Source organism: Gymnoscopelus microlampas (genome assembly GCF_963454915.1).
Source record: "Gymnoscopelus microlampas genome assembly, chromosome: 23".
Lineage (NCBI taxonomy): Eukaryota > Metazoa > Chordata > Actinopteri > Myctophiformes > Myctophidae > Gymnoscopelus > Gymnoscopelus microlampas.
The window spans coordinates 14824703-14844210 of record NC_139960.1 but is presented as its reverse complement, the minus strand read 5'-3'; the positions used below and the strand labels follow the sequence as shown (position 1 = coordinate 14844210).

Sequence of the window (19508 nt, the reverse complement as noted above, 5' to 3'; positions counted from 1 at the left end):
TCGCTTCTTTTGGCCTTGTTTTCATAGACCTGATTGCTCGTTTCTGTCGCAGAACCTGGCAACCCTGGCTTTGAGCACATGTTGATACAAGCCGCCCCTTCCCCCCCTTCTTCTTACAACTTTGTTTGGCCGGTGGAACAAATAGTGACGAGAGGAATTGCAACCTATTAAACTTCATTTATCTTTAGAGCATATCACTGATCTACATCTTTTCTTCGGAGGACTTTCATTTCGTCGTCTTTTGTGTGAGGTGAGTAATATAATTGTTAAATTATATAGTATAATCCGTCCATTAGCTGATATGCTAACTTTCCAAGCTAACGTTGCATCGTCATGGATGAACTGCAAATGGTGTTTGCACCTTTCCCCGTTTTGTTCCGTACTTCTACCGTACCTTTACATTTCAAACAAAGTGTTTGCCCGATGGCCACGGATGTTACAATTATGTACGGTCCACCAGAAGTACCCGTATTGTCCTTATTGTTCAATTAAAAGACTTTTAATCCGATCGGTGGCCATTTTCTCATAGAGTTCTATTGTATCAGAGTGCAATACACTTCCCAACCGATAGGGTCACAGTTGAAAGCATGGCGGAAATGGTGAGAGACTGGCCACCGATCGGATCAAAATGCTTTTTATTGAACAATAATTGTAACATCCGTGGCCATGAGATAAGCACTTTATATTTGAAATGTGAACGTTTATGTAGATGTACGGGCCGTAAATGGACAAAGTGCAAACACCAGGTTGAAGTTAAGCCATGTTTCATGGCTACTTCTGTAGGCTAAGCTGCGTTTGTTTTCGGTGTCGGTCAGACATCGTCTCACAGTCGACCATATATCTTTATCAATTAATTATATATAACACAAAATGCAGCTTTTACTTGACTATGCATTTGTTTGTTATATATTCTGTTAAAAAAAAAAAACTTGTGATTAAGACCGACAACTAGCCACTAACAGGAATTATCCTGTAGGACTTAAGTAAGTGTGTGTGTGTGTGTGAGTGAGTGTGTGTCAATACTGTTTTTGCAATATTTATATTATATCAAAGATTGAAAAGTAGCAGATCTACAAGCTCACTACATAAGATGTGGTGTAAGCAACTGTCTATATACATCAATAACAAATGTATATTAACTTTAACTTTGTGTCTAAAATACATATTTTTTTAATTCATTTGCAGGTGTGGTGGAGATCTTGTTTGTTGGTGACAAGAGCAGACAGACCTCTTCCAGTGTGACCACTACTGCAAGCCAGGTTTGTTTAACACAGTGGTTCTCAAACTTTGTCATGTCAAGGACCCCTAAATTGACACTTATTAGCCCACGGACCCCCATTTGAAAAGATATGCCAGGGACCCCCATAAGAGAAGATTTTTACAGCTCTCATGCAGTGATTCTCAACCATTTTAATTTCAAGGACCCCCAGTTTGACATGCATTAGGCTACGGACCAACATTTAATGGCATTCATATCTCTGGGACCCCAATTCATATTGTAAAATCAATGTTAATTTAACTCTGAGAGTGTCCAAATGGAACCAAATGGACCCGCTAGGGTCCATTTGGTTCCATTTGTACACTCTCAGAGTTACAGACTCATAAGGGTCCATTTGGTTCCTGTCCATCATTTAGCTGGGTACCCCCTGGAACCCACTCAAGTACCCCTGGGGGTCCCCGGACCCCACATTGAGAACCATGGGTTTAACATACAAACCTGACACATTTGTAATCATCTAATGTTTCCATTATGAACATGGTCTTGGGGTCAAAATGGCATATCTACAAGCTCATAGCGTGCCACTCGGTGCTGCGCTATGAGCTTGTAGATCTGGTATTTTTGAAAAATTGTGCAAATCTTTGAATATATATATATATATATATTATAAATAGTTTGAAATAGCAACACGTATGTTGCTATATCAGTGGTGCTCCAACTTTTCCATGTCAAGGACCCTCAAAATGATATGTATTTGGCCGCGGACTCCCATCTTAAAATTATTTGGAAAAAATGGCACATACATGCTGCTCATTGCGCGTCATATTCTTTTTTACAAGTGACCTTGTAGATCTGCTATTTCTGCTTTTCTCATTATATTTGATATGTTTGGCAAATATTTGTAGATGCCTTTGAATACTTGCTTGTACATCTATTTTTTAATAGCCAAAGAAATCTGAAATTGACACACAGATGCGTCCCTGGTCTTAAGGGGTTGAAAGCAGTTACTTAAACTTTGGCTATTTGAAAATGGCAGATCTACAAGCTCACAATGCAACGCATTGAGCTTGTAGATCTGCTTTTTTCCAATTATATCCCAAATTGGCAGACATCTGTAGCCATGTGATAACATGGCATTATGCATATTCGAAAATAACAGATCTACAAGCTCACTGTAAACTTGTAGCCCTTTTTAAATGGCCTATCTGCTATTGTCTATTGATATGCATGTACTTTCATAACTCTGTGTCTAAAATATTTTATTTCTTTATTTTACAGCTTTGGCTGTGGACCCAGGTGACAGACAGACCATCCCAGACCTACTGCAAGGTGTGTAAAAACCTGATCCTATTTTCCATGTAACTATCTAATGTTGGCTTATTGACATTGTCTTGGGGTTGAATACTAGGTTATGGGGGTCTGTGGTCTAGTGCATAGGCTAAAATGGAAGCTCTATGATATTACAATCATTCCTATTGGCTGGTCTTTAAACAGCCATAACTTCGGTTCGCTGCATGCTACAGAGTACATATTTGGGATGTGGACTAAGACCACCAATAGGGATCTGTAATTTCTGATGCCCCGCCCCCTGTCTTCCTATTGGCTGGCCTTTAAACAACCATAACTAGAGTTCGCAGCATGCTACCAAGTACAAATTAGGTATGTGGACTTAGACTACCAATAGGGACGATCTGTCTTTTCTGAAGCCCCGCCCCCTCTGTCGGGCTATTGGCTGGGCTTTATACAGCCATATCTCCAGTTCCCAGCATCGAAAACCTACGAAACTTCTAGTGCATGGGCTAAAATGGAAGCTCTATGATATTACAATAGTTTGAAAACCACTGGCATCCAGGTAACAAGTATGTGTTGCTTCTAGTTTCCATAGAGTTGTCAGCTGACTGAAAGGTGATTAGAGGTGTTGTTAGGGTTTGAATAAATTGTGTGTGTGTGTGGTCACACATGGTCACACCACTTAACCTTTATTTAAAATAGCAGATCGACAAGCTAATTTTATGAGCTTGTAGATCTGCTAATGTCCCTATTTTGACATGCTCATGCCTTGTGCTCAGACTGTGTCTGTCTAATCTATCTGTGTACATTTGCGGTGTGAGTACTGTACAGTGTTGCATTGCTGATTTGGTATGTTGGCATAGATATACTAACATTGTACTTGTACTTCTATACACTACATCTCAGAGGCAAATATTGTACTTGTTATCCACTATAATTGTTAGACAACTTTAGTTACATTGTATTTTGGTTATTGTTTAAAAAGCATAGGCTACATTGACCACTTCAGCCCCATTTATACTTTGGCTAATTGAAAATGGCTGATCTACAAGCTCACAATGTGACGTGTTGTGAGCTTGTAGATTTGAAAATAGCTGATCTACAGGGCTTTTACATTACAATAGTTTGAGAATCACTGGTCCAGGTGACACGCATGTGTTCATTGTTGCTTCAAGTTTCTATGGAGTTGTCAGCTGACTGAAAGGTGATAATAGGGGTGATTAGAGGTGTGGTTAGGGGTTGAATAAATTACCCATTTTCTGAGCTTTCAGATCTGCTATTGTCCCTTCATTGACATGCTCACACCCTTGTGGTTAGGGTTGAATTAATTACCTGTTGTTGATTTCCATTAACATGCCCTGATTGTGTTTCATCTATGTCTGTGTTATCCATATGTGGCCAGTGTTTCAGCACAATATGACTTGTCTGTTTTCAAATGTCAAGGTCTGCAGGTCCCTTTTAAACAGAGAATAAAGGGTGGGTTGGCAATTTCATCAATAACTGGATTGGATAGGCTGTGTCCTGTATGAGTTCTCTCTCCTGATTGGATGAAATTGGTCTCTCCAATCACAATTTCGTTTTAAAGGCAGTTACTGTGTCACCTAGAAGGACTGTACTAACAGTAGCACCCCTACTTAAGTAAGACTGTTTGCATTCTGGTACAGTGCTGTAGTCAATTGGTATGGTTGCTGTGTTTTGACGTTGTGGATGCAATGTATTATCTAGTATATTTATTTCCATTTGATAATATGCTTTAATGAGTACCTGACAAACAAACATACTCACTTGTGTGTGTCTTTGGGTCAATCCAGAGCCAGTGTTTAAGGAGCCATTGCCAATATCGATAGCTTGTTTACTTATATTGTGATAAGTGCTAGGCATGCCTGAATATTGTATACCCTTTAAGACCGGGATCGCTGTCATTTAGATTTATTTGGCTATTCAAAAATAGCAGATATACAAGCTCATAGCGCAGCACCAAGTGAGCTTGTAGATCTGCTATTTTTGAAAAATCTTGAAACTTTGCAAACATTTTAAACCCTGATCTCTGCTTCTGGGGGTCCCTGGAACAACATATTTTGACATAAGGGTCTCTGTGGAAAAATACATATCATTTTGGGGGTCCTTTGCAAACATTTTAACTCCGATATATGCTTATGGGAGTTCCTGGAACAACATATTTTGAGATGGGGGGTCAGCGGCCAAATGCATATCATTTTGGGGGTCCGTTGGCAGCTTGTAGATCTGCTATTTTTACTCTTATTGTGTGACACTCTTGTATGACGAAGTAGGGCAGTGGTTCTCAAACTTGTTGATTTCAAGGACTTTTATCTAGATGTACTAGCCACTAACAGGATAAAGCAGGGCTGAGATGAGGTGGTGGGGGGGGGGAGGGTCACACACCACTTATTCTTATTTAAAATAGCGGATCTACAAGCTCATTTTATGAGCGTGTAGATCTGCTATTGTCCCTATATTGACATGCTCATGCCCTTGTGCTCAGACTGTCTGTCTATCTGTGTACATTTGTGGTGTGAGTACTGTACAGTGTTGCATTGCTGAGTTGGTATGTTGCCATAGATTGACTAATATTGGACTTGTACTTCTATCCACTACATCTCAGAGGCAAATATTGTACTTTTAATCCACTATAACTGTTAGGCAACTTTAGTTACATTGTAGATTTTGGTTATTGTTTAAAAAACATAGGCTACATTGACCACTTCGGCCCCATTTAAACTTTGGCTAATTGAAAATGGCTGATCTACAAGCTCACAATGTGACGTGTTGTGAGCTTGTAGATTTGAAAATAGCAGATCTACAACCTCACAATGGAGGTGTGGCTAGGGGTTGAATAACTGATCCATTGTTGATTCCCATTAACAGGCTCTGATTACGTCTCCTCTGTGTCTGTCTTATCCATATGTGGCCAATGTTCAGCACAGTATGACAGTTTTCAAGATAGATCTTGGCACTTTTTCTTTGCTATTGTCCAGTTTATAGAAAGCTATATGCTGATAGCCATCATTGCTTTGTGTTTGTTTAGTAACAGGGAACACCCTGTCTCTGCAGGTCCTTTTTATGCATGCAGTACACATATGTCATTTCAGCCTATTGGAAAAAGGAGAGCACTTTACTGTAATGGCTGCATGAGATCACTGTACTGTATCTATAGCTGCATGCATGAGACCACTGCACTGCACCTAGAGACCACTGTACTGTATCTACACCACTGTACTGTATCTCTTGCTATATGAGACCATTGCATCTATAGCTGCATTATGTACTGCATCTATAGACCACTGCACTGTATCGATAGCTGTATGAGACCACTGTACTACATCTATAGACTACCTACTGTATCTATAGAATGCTGTACTGTATCTATAGACCACTCTAGTGCATCTGTAGGCTTCTCGTCTAGTGCACCTGTAGACAACTATTGCATCTGTAGACCACTGTCGTGCATCTGTAGACCACTCTATTGCATCTGTAGACCACTGTAGTTCCTCTCTAGCCCACTGTAGTGCATCTGTAGACAACTCTAGTGCATCTGTGGACCACTCTGTTGCATCTGACCACTGTTGTGATATGTAGACCACTCTAATGTATCTGTAGACCACTCTAGTGCATCTGTAGCCCACTGTAGTGCATCTGTAGACTACTCTAATGCATCTGTAGCCCACTTTAGTGCATCTGTAGCCCACTGTAGTGCATCTGTAGCCCACTGTAGTGCATCTGTAGACCACTCTAATGCATCTGTAGCATTTTTCTGGGACCCATTTGAATGACCACCTGTGGGTCCCGGGACCTATTTCATTGAAAATCTAGCAACATCACTGATAGCATATCTACAAGCTCACTGTGACTTTAATGTTTTGAAAATAGCAGATCTACAAGCTCACTGTAAGCTTGTTGCCTTATTTTAAATAGCCGATCGACAAGCTCACTTGTCAGCTTCTAGATAATCTGTAAGCTTGTAGATCTGCTATTGTCACTATTTATATAGTGACAAATATATATTTGTGTCTAAAATACAGTATTTTTGCTTGAATTTTCAGCTGTGCCGTGGCTGTACACTGGACCTGATATCTTGGCCAACACAGCTGTGGACTGAGGGGACCGTTCCAGACTGCACTACTGCAAGGTTTGTTTAACATAACACATGTGCAAATCAAAGCATTTTAGATCTAACTATCTAATGTTAGTCTATGGAAATTGTCTTGGGGTCAGTCCATTGTCCGTTTTTAAGGAGGCATTGCCAATATATATACTCCGTAGCTTAATTGAAACACATTTTCTTTATTTTTTAAATGCCAACTACAACCTATTATTTTCGCTTATTTTGCACATGTTAATGTCTCCACCAGGCCGGAAGGCATGGCTGAGACTATGTTTTGCACACTGTCAGTCAATGTGTGTGTCATTCTGTCTGTGGACAGCCAATCTCTGGTTCCGTTGGCTTGATGGTAGTGAAACTGTGCACACACGCTCCCTGTATGCTAGAGCAGAATTCTGCCCCAAATTAGTCACATGGGGCTCCTGGTTATGCCACCAGGAGGCCAATTTTTGCAAACACACTTTTGACTGCTCTACACATGTTGTCCAAACATCACACTAATCGGTACACAGTATCTCTATTGTCATTCAACGAAACGGGTCTTTCAGATTTTTCATATTCCATCCTGATTGGCTGAAATTGGCTTCCAAAGTTTGCAGGAGTGCTCTGTTTTGAACAAAATGCCTCAAATCATGAACACGGCGTGCAATTTCTGTGACATTTTGCACGCACATTCCCACTAGGCAGAGTAAGAAATGCCACTTCAAAATTGTCAAGTCAGCCTCATGGTGGCGCTATAGCAGGTCGATTCATGTTTATACCTATAACTGCACTGATCTGTGTAAAACTTTGTATACACACTCCCTAGAGGCCAAGAAAAAGCCTTTGCCCTGCATTTTTCACATCTGCCTTTTATAGCGCCATCAGGTGGCTGACGTGTGTAAAATCTTTTTGATATTACTCATTCAGATTTTATCCAAATTGCACGCAAATAGTCATTTGATCAAGACGGATCTGTTGGACCTTTCATATTCCATTCTGATTAGCTAAGATTGACATCTAAAGTGTGCAAGAGTGGCCTATTATGAACAGAATACCGCAAATCATTATAGCACCGTCTGATTGCGGTGAAACTTTGCACGCACTTTCGTACTACTTTGAGATACAAGTGCCACCCTCTTAGCATTGCCCTATTATAGCTCCATCAGGAGGCTGATTTTTTTCAAAACAATTGTTTTTACATTAGTCCCACAAATGTTGTCCAAACATCACGCAAATCGGTACACATTATCTTCATAGTCAAGTGATCAAAACAAATCTGTCCAGTTTTTCATATTCATACTGATTGACAAATTCCAAACATTGCTGGCCCACAATAACCTACCTGACCTGGTGGAGACCTGTGCTCCGAGAAGCACTTTCTCTAGTTGCATTCTGTTTCCACATTTTAAAAAGGTCTTGACTATATAGGATCCAATTTAGTCAAAACTGTCAACCATTCTTAATCAAAGAATTCAAATGGAATAAAACAAAATGGTTACACCATTACTCTACAGAGAAATGGTAACAGTAGTGTTTGCAACAGTAAATGTATTAATGAATGCATTATTTTCCCACACTGCTATACCTAATATAAACTATGCAGATGATATGCGTACTTCAATTCTATGGTGTACTCATCATATACATAATCTTTGGTATACATATATGCTTATGTCATACTTTCTCTCTTAGTTATGCTTTTCCAAATGTTTTGGTTAATATTGTCTTCTTGAATAGTTAAAGTTTAACAAGGGAATGTCAGCTTTGTCTGATATAGCCATAATAGCATGAATGGTATATGGATATAAATAAAATAAGCACCATACATACAAATGCAGCTGTTAGATTGCTAACACACCAATAATGCACATTATGGAAAGATGAAAGAACTCTACGCAGTCAGAGAAATGACTTCATATATACCGATACTTGATCATAGACAAAGATTTTCATCAAAAATGTTCCCTTTAAACGGCCATAACTCAAGTTCCGAACATGCTTAATGTAATTATTCCCGTTTACCAAACCTGCCACAGACGTAAAAACGTAATTATAATTTTTTCAAAAAAACATTTTTTTTTTTATTTATTTTTTTTCATCCAAAGACCAAGGAGATATGATTTTTCGAAGGAAAAGACTCCCATCCACTTCCTTGTTAACTTAAAGCTTAAAAATTCTGTATCTCAGCTCCAGAGTACTTTTTTTTTTTTCAGTGAAAAATCTCTGGCAGTGGGCAAATGCGGCCAGCAATAAGTCTGGCAGTGAATGAGTTAATTACGTCAGTGGCAGTGTATGAGTTAACACATCAAACTTGGTATGTGCAATAGCAGTGTATAACACTTCAAATGGCCATGCTTCAGTGACCCATGTCATATCAGTGTAACATAGGACTAGGTTTGAAGGCAGCGCAACGGCCTGAAAATCTACCGTCATAAAATGTAATTATATTGTAAAACTATAGCGCTAGTCTGAAATTGTTCTCTTTTTTTTCTAGTGTTCATCAGATCGGAACAGCTCTTCTGGTGACCTTTTAACGGTAAGTAAGTTGATTCTTGATGCCTAGCGTGATTTGTGACTAATGCTACACTAGAATTGAAGGTTGAAGGTTGTTTTTTGGTAAAGAGTGTACATTTTCATAAAAGTTCAGATCTAGAACTTGGTGACATCATGCCTAGTCGTGGGAGGAAATCTATTGCTAAAAAGAAATTCTGGAATGCTAAGTTGGCCCATGTTGACAAACATGCACAGTCTGATGTTGAAGAACAACACAACATTGGTGAGGCCATGGACCTTTCCAACAATGACCCTGTACAACAAGCATGCACCCCGCCACACTCTGTGAAATCTGTGCAGGCATCCAAAAGCCAAAATCATCATAGATTTTCCCAAATGTCAAAGAATCGGCAGTGTACTTGCATGGCTCTGACATTTTTGGCATACCAGCATGAAGGTCTTGACTTGAAGATGGTTGATCTTGACAAGATACTAGACAAGGGAGACAGTCTGTATAAAAGAACAATAGAACAACTAAAAAGACAAAATCAGTTTCAGTCATGCATGCTGACAATGGAGGAAGTACCTCTCAATGTCGAAACGGAACACAATACGTACTCCGTGAAAAAATCGAACGTGGAAATGGGATATATGAGAGCCGAGGGAGAGCCCCACCGACAGCATTGGTTTCTGAAGCTTCAGGAAAGACTTAAGTGTCTGTCTGAGAATGTCAAATATGCACTCCTAACAGTATCACCATTCACCATTGCTGTTTTTAGAGACAGGTCTGGAAGATATGGACTGTTTGACTCTCATCAGAGAAGTGCTGATGGCCTACCTTTGCCTGGAGGAACAGCTGTAATGATGACATTCACTCAGTTGGATGATCTGTTCGCTAAGATAGACCAGCTAATTGACTTCTCACATGAAAACAAGATAGACAAAATGCAGTTTGACTTCATGCCAGTGACATTTGAACAGACAAATGCTCGGTCACCCCATCGGTCAACAGTGCAAGTTCATCCTGACAACCTGCATCACAAAGAGCCTGTCGATCTAACTTGTCAGGATGAAACAAACACTGGACCTCCAATCACCAAGCATTGTCTGCAGGCTGGCCATTCACTGTCAACACAAGTGATGTCAGACACTACAAATGAAGGGGCAAACAAACTCAGTAACAAACGAAAACGAAAAATAGCGAGGAGACAAAAGGACCAACTGAAATCTAATACCAAGGAAAAACCTTGGACTTCGAGAAAGGAATACATGAACAAATACATTGCCATGAGATGTATAACGGATACAAAATTCAGGACAGGGCAAAAACGATTTAAGAACGCATACTTTAAAAGAACATACAATGAAGATTGTATGTTCAGAGGGCAGCATCAGGTCAAAATGAAGGTATATGGCAAAAAGAGGTTCAAAGGAGATGAGGAGTTCAGAGAGCAGATTAGGGTCAAAACGAAGACATATGGCAAAAGGAGGTACAATGAAGATGAGGAGTTTAGAGAAAAGCAGAAGGGATATAGAAACAAGAGGTTCAAAGTAGATGAGGAGTTCAGGGAAAAGTTCAGGGAACGCATGAAGTCCTATATGGCCCGCAGATGCAAAACGGACCCGTTCTTCAAGATGCGGTGTGCCATGCGACGTTCAATGAGAATAAAAAATAGATACAAGGAGTTATGTGATGAACTGCGCAAACTTAGCAAAGCTTTAAAAGCGAGGAAAGATTTAGATACTGCGAGGAAAGATTTAGATACTGCGAGGATAGATTTAGTTACCGCACCCCAACAGAATGAGCTAATACAAGGCGCTATAGCGAGTTTCCAGAAAGCCACAAAAGATGGACCAACTAAGGTGTGCACAACGTGCCATCGGGCTCTTTTCGCTAATCAAGTGTATGTTTGTCAAAGGTCAAATTACACGATCAAACCCGCCGTGGTTGCTGCCTGCTTAACAGGCAAATACCTTCATTCGTGTGATGATCAATGTGGAGGGCCGAAAGATTGCGCTGTACCCTTAGAAAGGCGAACAGAGTGGATTTGTCAAAGCTGTCACAAAAGTGTAGAAGTAGGTAGAATGCCACGCTTGGCTGTCGCAAACAACCTGGGACTAGCCCCCATTCCTCCAGAGCTCCGCCAACTCAATGTGCTGGAAAGACAAATTTTAGCAATAGACATACCGTTTGCCAAGATTCTCACACTTCCTAAAGGCAAACAGAGTGCGATACATGGTGCTGTGGTTTGCGTGCCAGCAGACGTGGCAACCACAGTAAACACGCTACCCAGACGGCTCGATGCATCCTGTTTGTACAGAGTGAAGCTGAAGAGACGTCTGCGGTACAAAGGCTATCATCTTTTTCACACTGTCAATATGACCAATGTGTTATCGGGCTTGAGTAAACTCATCGAGACACACCCCGACTACAAAAACATCATAATCCGAAATGATGAGAGCATCAACGATGCAAATGTGGAGGGCCAGCTTGAAGAGCTACCCACTGTTGAACAGACAGCCACAGATGAAGTCATGGACAGTTGTGATGAGGCCGAAATGATGGAAGTAGCCGATGCTACTGAATCTTTCGACCCATCACAGGGAGTGGATCAACATCCACCCACTGCCCAAGATGAGCAAGATGCGCTGAGACCTGGACATGGCTTGGACGGTTGCTTGCAACCGGATGACATTGGACAAGAGACAATGACATACGGCGATGGCATTTTCTGCCTCGCCCCAGCCGAAGGCAACAGGCCTGTCAGCTACAGCACAGTCCCAAATCTCGAAGCAAAGGCCTTCCCTGTCTTGTTTCCATCTGGCGAGAACACGTTAGATCGGAAGAGAAAGCTCAAACTGAGCCCAAGCAGGTACTTTAACGCAAGGCTTTTCAGTGCCGATGATCGTTTTGCGAGAGACCAAAGCTATCTCTTTTTTGCCCAGTTTGTTACAGAGACCCACACGGCCAAAAGCACCATCTCAATTCAATTGAGGAAGGGCAAACCCTTTAGCAAGGATGGTCGCAGGATCACTAACAAGATGTTGCAGGACAAGCATGAAGTCGAGAGACTGGTCCGAAACCGCGATGCAACAAGGTTCATGCAACCCCTGAGGGGGACGCCAGCCTACTGGCAGAAGACCATGTTTGATTTGTTTGCCATGGTCCGTCAGTTAGGCCCACCTACCTTCTTTTTGACCTTAAGTGCTGCCGAATTCAGATGGCCAGAGGTCATAACGGCAATAAAAGCACAGCAAGGCCAAATAGTGGATTTTGACAAGCTTGACTGGAACGAGAAATGCGACATCCTCAGAAGCAATGCAGTGACTACAATGCGCATGTTTGACAAGCGAGTTGCTCATGCGTATACAAAACTGCTGCAATCTGATGCTCGCCCGCTCGGTCACGTCATAGATTGGTTCCATAGAATAGAGTATCAGGCCAGAGGTTCCCCACATGTTCACGCCTTATTGTGGGTAGCCGACGCCCCCAAACTTGGGGAAGACTCGGACGAGAAAATATGCGAATTTGCGGACCGCTACATTTCGTGCCAGCTGCCTGATCCAAACGAAAATCCTGTGCTTCACCGAATTGTCCAAGAAGTTCAGATGCACAGCAGAAACCACACAAAGTCCTGTAAGAAAGGTAACAGGACATGCAGGTTTGGTTTCCCCAAGGCACCAGTGGACTCAACCTGGTTAACTAACCCAGTGCCAGTTGATCCAACGGAAGAAGTCACGGATGAAGACGAAAGTGGCGCAACAGGAGGAAATGATCCTTCATTTCCTCCTGTTGCACCCCTTTCGTCTTCATCCGTGACAGACGAAAGTGCAAAGAAGGGTACCGAGGGCATAGGCAAACAACAGAAGGCAAGAGCACAGGCTTCTTTGGCCAAACTCAAACCTCTGTATGATCTACTTCTGGACTTACCATCAGAAGTGACCGACCTCTCAGAGTTGCTGGAAAAGTGCAATTTGACTCACGAAGAGTACGACAGCTGTCTTGAAGACATGCGAAATGTCCAGGTGCTCTTGATGAAGCGTGGAGTCAAGGATTGCTATGTGAACAACTACAACCCAGTTTTGCTGGAGGCCTGGAATGCCAACATGGATATCCAGTTTGTCCTGGATCACTTTGTTTGCATCTCATACATGTTGTCCTACATATCCAAGGCCGAACATGAGATGGGTGAGATGCTGAAACAAGTAGTCGAAGGCATAGACCCCACGAAAGTGACCGAGAGGGGTGCAATGAACGAACTTGTTCACGCATACGTTAAAAACAGACAGGTTAGCTCTCAGGAGGCAGTGGCCCGGACTTGCAGCTTGTCATTGAAGAAATGCTCGCGCCCAGTTGTCTTCCTCCCGACGGATGACAATGCAATGAAAATGAGCCTCCCGCTCAGCTTGCTGCAGAAAAGACCAGGAGATTCGAACCAAGTGTGGATGTCGAGTCTTCTGGACAAATACAATGCCAGACCCAAAACGTCGGTGTTTCACAACATGTGTCTCGCAGAATTTGCATCCAAGTACAGAATCGTGTACGGTAGCGAAGCCAAAAAGCCAAATTGCCTTAAGCTGTCTGACAACATGGGAACCATTAAAAAGCGCATGAAAAAACACGCGGTAATCAGATACGCGAAATTTTCGGAACAGAAAGACCCCGAGAAATACTTCGGCACCTTGCTGAAGGCTTACCTTCCGCATCGCTATCAGACCACACTGAAAACCGTAGACTTCCCCACCTACAAGGAGTTCTACGAGTCTGCGTCGGTGAAAATACCTGGGCAAAAAGGGACTTGGCGCGCGAATGCCATCGTTGCGGAAAACAGGATGAAATATGAAAGACATGCTTCTTCGATGGAAGAAGCATTACAGGAGTTCATGAAAAATGGCCCCGCGGAAGATGCGTGGGCCAACATTGCCCCCGAAAATGAGCTCGAGCGGATGGAATGTCTTGCCGAACAAGATCAACATCCACTTGCGGACGACGAACAAGACGACGTCCCAGAGTTCAGTTGTCAAGAGGTGGGTACAATTGTTGCGCACAGGGTGTCGGCTCCGCAAATGAGCCTCGATTACCTGCGCTCATTGTGTCGAAACCTCAACCGGACTCAAGCCTCCATCTTTCACTCGGTACGTGACTGGTGTTTGAAGAGCGTACTTGAGAAAATTGACAAACCCGAACCCTTCTTTTTCTTTGTCACTGGGGGTGCTGGAACTGGCAAATCCCATCTGATTAAGTGCATCTACGGTGAGGCAACAAGGATTCTCCGTCGACTCTCCAGACTGTCTGAAGAGACGGATGCATCCATGCCCACGGTGCTGCTGTCTGCGTTTACAGGAACTGCGGCATACAACATCGCGGGAAACACATTGCATTCCCTGTTGAAGTTGCCCAGAAAACTGAACCCACCCTACATAGGGCTGGGAAACAAATTAGATGACGTGAGGGCAAAGCTGGGAAATGCGGAGATTATCGTCATAGATGAGGTCTCGATGGTTTCAAAGGCCATGTTTCTTTACATCCACTGGAGACTGCAAGAGATCAAAGGCAGTAAGAGGCCATTCGGTGGCATGTCGGTACTTGTAGTAGGCGACTTTTACCAGCTCCCTCCAACATCCAGTGGGAAACCGCTCTGCGTGCTCGAAGAAGGCACACCGGACCTTCTGCACCAACACTTTCAGATGATCACGTTGACCGAGATCATGCGACAGAAAGATGATGTGCCCTACGCACAGCTTCTGAATAGGTTGAGGGTCAAAGCGAAGAAAGATCCGCTGAGTGACACAGACAAAGCACTCCTTGCTCAACGAGTGACATTGCCTCACCTTTGTCCTAAGGATGTTGTGCACATCTTTGCAACCAACAAAGAGGTGTCTCAACACAACGCCAAATCTTTGTCTGCGCTCCACAACCAGATTGTCAACATACCCGCGGAAGACTATAGGCAAGTCGATAACCACAGGACTCGACTTGCCAGTCCCCGTACAGGAGATCATCAGGATCTTCTTGACAACTTGCAGGTTGCAGTAGGCGCCCCAATCATGATCATTAAGAACATAGATGTGGAGGATGGCCTTGTGAACGGGACATTTGGCAAGGTTGATAGTGTAGAGATACAGGTAAACAAGGACGAGAGTAGAGTAGCCAAGCTTTGGCTTGTAGTAGACAAGCCTGGAGCAGGACAGAAATACCGGAAAACTACACCTGGCTCTGCACAAGTGTACGTCGAGAGATACGAGGACCACCTGAAAGATAAAACGCTTCGTAGGCAATTTCCCATCAAGTTGGCATATGCTTGCACAGCTCACAAAGTCCAAGGCATGACTACACAGTCTGCAGTGGTTTCCTTGAAACGGATCTTCCAACCAGGCATGGCCTACGTTGCCCTGAGTAGGACAACGTCATTGCAAGGTTTGCATATAATTGACTTCGATGCGAAGAAAATCTATGCTGATCCTGCAATCACAGCTGCCCTAGAATCCATGAAGACCGCCTCACTGGACAGTTTTATGCCACTGTTAAAGTATCGAGAGACGACAGGCCAGGCGCAAACACTCGCGATTATACATCACAACACGCAAAGTTTACCGGCACACATTCGAGACATCAGGCAACATCACGAACTAACCCATGCAGATGTCCTGTGCTTGACCGAGACTCATCTCACCGGCTGCAATGTGGCTGACAGTCTCCAATTAGATGGATACACCATGTTCAGCCGCAACAAGCACATCTCGTACTCCAACCTTCCTGAACGTGCAGAACAGGATGGCGGAGGCGTCGCTGTGTATGTGAAAGACCATTTCCAGGCACGTGAAAAGCGTTACATACACAATGTGACCAACCTCGAGTTTGTGGTCGTCAAGATAGAGTCCCCTGTCAAGCTTCTGATAGCTGCAGTGTACAGACCACCACGTTACGATGACCCGTTCATGGACAATCTTAAGGCCCTTCTGGACGCCTTAGAAGTGATGGACCACCATCCCATCGTAGTCTGTGGTGATTTCAATGAAAATCTACTGGCCAGTGTAGGTACTCCGATAGCAATGCTGCTCGAGTCCAGAGGATACACACAACTGATCAAGGAGAAGACTACTGACAAAAACACGCTGTTGGATCACATTTACATCTCAAGACCACAGCAATGTCTACAGTCTGGAGTATTACGTACGTACTACAGCTACCATGATCCTGTGTATTGCGTATTATCCTCCGATCAGGACTAGTGCATAGCCTGCAAGACAAGCTTGCAAACACTGGAACCATGTAGACCTTAGTTAGTTGTAGAACATCGTGCTCTTTCCCACCAAACGCATTCTGACCTGCTATATCATAATATATAATATATCCCATCTGCCGCACTCAATAACAAACGGATTGCGAACAATGGAACCTACTGATGCTTGGATTGGACACAAACAATTGTTATTAATAGTGGTCACCAGAGATGTTGTCGAGACGGCAGGAACTATTCATAGCCACACGCTACCTCATGCTCTGGTGCCACTCCAGTGTAGGTACTCAGATAGCAATACTGCTCGAGTCCAGAAGATACACTGTTCAAAAAACACGCACCAAACCAAGCCGTAGGGCCATCTTCCGCAGAGACATTTTTCATGAACTCCTGTAATGCCAAACCGAGCCGCAACCCGCGCACCAGACCAAGCTGCGACGCGCGCACCAAACCGAGCCGCAACCCGCGCACCAAACTGAGCCGCGACCTGCGCACCAAACCGAGCCGCGACCCGCGCACCAAACCGAGCCGCGACCCGCGCACTAGACCAAGCCGCGACGCGCGCACCAAACCGAGCCGCAACCCGCGCACCAAACTGAGCCGCGACCTGCGCACCAAACCGAGCCGCGAGCCAAAATACCGACGCGTGACACGTTGTTTTCAGATCTACTGATGCTTGGATTGGACATAAACAATGGAAGGATGGCAAATAGTGGTCACCAGAGATGTTGTCGAGACGGCAGGAACTATTCATAGCCACACGCTACCTCATGCTCTGGTGCCACTCCAGTGTAGGTACTCAGATAGCAATGCTGCTCGAGTCCAGAAGATACACTGTTCAAAAAACACGCACCAAACCAAGCCGCGACCCGCGCACCAAACCGAGCCGCAACCTGTGCACCAAACTGAGCCGCGACCTGCGCACCAAACCGAGCCGCGACCCGCGCACCAAACCGAGCCGCGACCCGCGCACTAGACCAAGCCGCGACGCGCGCACCAAACCGAGCCGCAACCCGCGCACCAAACTGAGCCGCGACCTGCGCACCAAACCGAGCCGCGAGCCAAAATACCGACGCGTGACATGTTGTTTTCAGATCTACTGATGCTTGGATTGGACATAAACAATGGAAGGATGGCAAATAGTGGTCACCAGAGATGTTGTCGAGACGGCAGGAACTATTCATAGCCACACGCTACCTCATGCTCTGGTGCCACTCCAGTGTAGGTACTCAAATAGCAATGCTGCTCGAGTCCAGAAGATACACTGTTCAAAAAACACGCACCAAACCAAGCCGCGACCCGCGCACCAAACTGAGCCGCGACCCGCCCACCAAACTGAGCCGCGACCTGCGCACCAAACCGAGCCGCGAGCCAAAACGCCGACGCGCAACACGTTGTTTTCAGATCGTTATTTTCAGTGCGACACAAGCATACATCATTTGAAGGGAATCACACTTTTTAAGAAGAAAACACCAGAGCAATAAATACTGCCGCAAACATCTGCTTTTTTTAAACAAATATCTCTGTTCCGTTAACATTCTCTTCCCCCTTCCACAAAGCGTTGTTGTTCTTTAGGGATACTGCATTAGGATATAATGTACACAGTCACACACACACATAGAAGATATGGAGATTGGAGATCAAAGAAAACAATAGAGGGGGGGGGGGGGCGTGTAATTGGGGACCCATAAAATGTTTCTGGGACCCATTTAAATGACCACCTGTGGGTCCCGGGACCCATTACATTGAAAACCTAGCAACATCACTGCAAATCTCACCTTTTTTGTCTTGTTGAGTATTATTCATATTGTAGGATTCTTTTGTCTTATTCATATTATAGCATTGTTTTGTCTTATTCATATTGTAACATTGTTTTGTCTTTTTTCATAACTATTGATTGTGAAGCATTTGTTTGAAAAGAACACTAACACTTGTTTCCCTGTTTTTCAGAAGCCGTCCAGCACTGACAGATTTGTTTTGCCTTTAACCTTTTTCTACTTTTCAGGAATGTTCTTTGTGAATGATTGTCATATTTCTAAGATAATTGCATTCCATTTATGTTGTGGCTCGTGAACCGGTAGTACCCAATTTCTATAAACACAATATTGGCCATCCCTGAAATTAATAACAAACTCACACATAAATTAAACAATTCGAACAAATGCATAACAAACTATTTTGGATTGTATACTGCCTTTTCATGACCCACTACCTTATATTTACATGTGCATGTTGTAAATGTTTAACTCACCATTTGTTTTTAGGGCTGTAAGACTGTAACACTTATTAGGACTAAATTATTTTATAATTCATTTTGACAAAAAAATATAATTTTAGTCAAACAGCCAATATACACGCATTAAAATAGGACTTAATTTCTTAATTAAACTAGTAAATGTAATCCCAAAATAATTATGGAAAATGTTACACATTGATTCATTGATAAATACAAAATTAGACATCTACAAAATACACTTTGAGATAATTCACTTAATCAATATAGTTGCAGCCCTACAATTTTACCTATTTTTCAGAATGTTAAATGTTGTTTAATAATATATTAATATATTTACCAGGAGCTTGCTTGATCGCCTTTTTTAACAAAGGGGTCGGTGCAAGAATTTTTCCCTGTGCACTCCTAAATTGGCTGAAATAGGAGGCAGGTTTTTTGCTTCACCCTGGAAAATATTGAATTTACTTAAAAGTTAGAATATAATTTTGGATAACAACAGTAATAGTAGTAATAATAATCATTCTAGCATCAATAATATATCTGTCAATAATAAACTGTTTACAGGCATTGTAATAGTTACCATAATATATAATTGTATAATTAACCTATATATAGAATCTTAAAATATAACCATACTATTATTACATATAGAATCATAATAACAACTATAATAACAATAATTGATAGGACATTATACCAAATATATTGATGGTGTTGCTTACAGTAAAGGTACCAATAATACAATTGTGTTAATAAATACTTTAAACTATATCTGCTCTGCTTTGTCTCTACTTATTATTCTTTTTACCATGTGTTTGAAAAGTGAATCTATATGTTTGCATGTATTTAACATTTACAATGAATATAGATGTGTGTTTGAGTTGTTCTGGAATTACCATTCACAATCAGAAGGGTTCTTGACTACTAAAG

The 19508-nt window shown here is 42.6% G+C and overlaps 1 protein-coding gene and 1 long non-coding RNA gene across 2 annotated transcripts in view; one reads left to right on the top strand and one right to left on the bottom strand.

Moving 5' to 3' along the window:
• LOC311040190 (voltage-dependent L-type calcium channel subunit alpha-1C-like) overlaps positions 1-19508 on the bottom strand; it is a 260546-nt gene that overhangs the window by 125670 nt on the left and 115368 nt on the right. The gene's annotated exons all lie outside the window — the stretch shown is intronic.
• LOC311040191 lies at positions 120-19349 on the top strand. The gene is made up of 6 exons (XR_014600246.1): positions 120-250; positions 1186-1259; positions 2498-2548; positions 6571-6656; positions 9106-9147; positions 18296-19349. It is a non-coding gene; the product is annotated as an uncharacterized lncRNA (long non-coding RNA).